The sequence below is a fragment of the Triticum dicoccoides genome, chromosome 3B (genome assembly GCF_002162155.2).
Source record: "Triticum dicoccoides isolate Atlit2015 ecotype Zavitan chromosome 3B, WEW_v2.0, whole genome shotgun sequence".
NCBI lineage: Eukaryota > Viridiplantae > Streptophyta > Magnoliopsida > Poales > Poaceae > Triticum > Triticum dicoccoides.
In genome coordinates this window covers 689,513,587-689,515,005 of record NC_041385.1, presented here as the reverse complement: position 1 = coordinate 689,515,005, position 1,419 = coordinate 689,513,587, and positions in this window count along the sequence as shown.

Below are 1,419 nucleotides of genomic sequence, written 5' to 3'. Positions count from 1 at the left end.
GAATCAGTGAGAATGTAGTACTTGATGAAGAACTCATAAGAAGTTACGCAGTTCCATGATAATCTCGATATACCAGGGGGTAATGCTCGACGACAGATCAAGGTAGAGGTTGGACTAGGGTATTGCTCTGCAGAAGACAAGTGCTTAAACTTGCACGAGAAATGGTATTTAAAGGAGAACATGGTCGGAACCACGATTGCAAAAGGCCAGATCCTAGATATAATATGAACTTATACCAAGGGAATAATTAATTTAAGATAAGCTTTAACGATAAGATCTACATCGTGTCCATGGGCATGAACACAAAGTTCAAGGTCGACTCCCACTTCTCCAATGCATAATCTTTCATTCACTGCTCTACTAAAAATGGTTTGAGTGCGAAGATCTACCTGGTGAATTACCAGAGGAGTATGAACCTTGGAAAACTTTCGGGTTCACACAGATTAAGGAAGGCATAAGTTCAACCCATTGGGGCATCTTAGAAACATATACCACAAGCTTTGAGAGTAATTATTACCAGCTCGAAAACAGAGCATGGTTGGCCAAATCCGAATAGGATTTACCAATGGCATTATGTATCAGGGAAAGAACTTCCAAAGTGATTGAATAGGAAGGACGTTGTCGGATAAAACCCAACAAGGGTTCCGCTGGTCCTCAAGGGATCTGATGTGAGCATCAGTACTCAACCAGAGGAAGAAGGAATGCAAGGAGTTCAGTTTATAGAAACAACTGACTAATACAAAGCTCAAAAGCAAAAGAATTATGATTTCCAATTCAAGGGATCAGAGGCAAACACTCTGATTAAGGATGGATAAGTCAAATAGACTTAGAGGTACAATCGACGGCAATTTAATTGGTCAAGATCCAACTCATGTTTAAAATGACGTCTAATCCGGAAGGATGAATTCTAGGATCTGATTGAGGATTGCGAGCATTCGCAACATATTGAATCAAAGGACTCAAAATGATAAGTGACAAAAGATGTCAACGGAGATTACTAGAAATATGGAATTAACCATAATGCAAGCAAGCAAGAATTTCAAGAGCAATAAGCTGCTCAGGATTTTTGGAAGACCGAATGGTATTTCGAAGACTTTTGTGAAATACATGAATCATCTGGGATGAGTGGATACTCGATAAGTGTGAGTAATTATCCGTAGGGGTATTGAGGTGGCAAAGAACTGCAAGGCAGTAGGCACAAAGTATTCTCGGAACAATAGAGAGAATTTCGGTGTATCTTGTAATAACAAGATCAACTGGGAATAAACGTAAGAGCAACAAGTGTATGTATTTATCCATAGGGATATATCGGTGGTATGGAGTTGCAAAAGCGACGGGCACAAGGTCTCGGGAGAACATCGTAGAGTGTCTTCGGAATCTTCTGGTGAAGCAAGCAATCGTCCGGACCAAGGGGCTCAA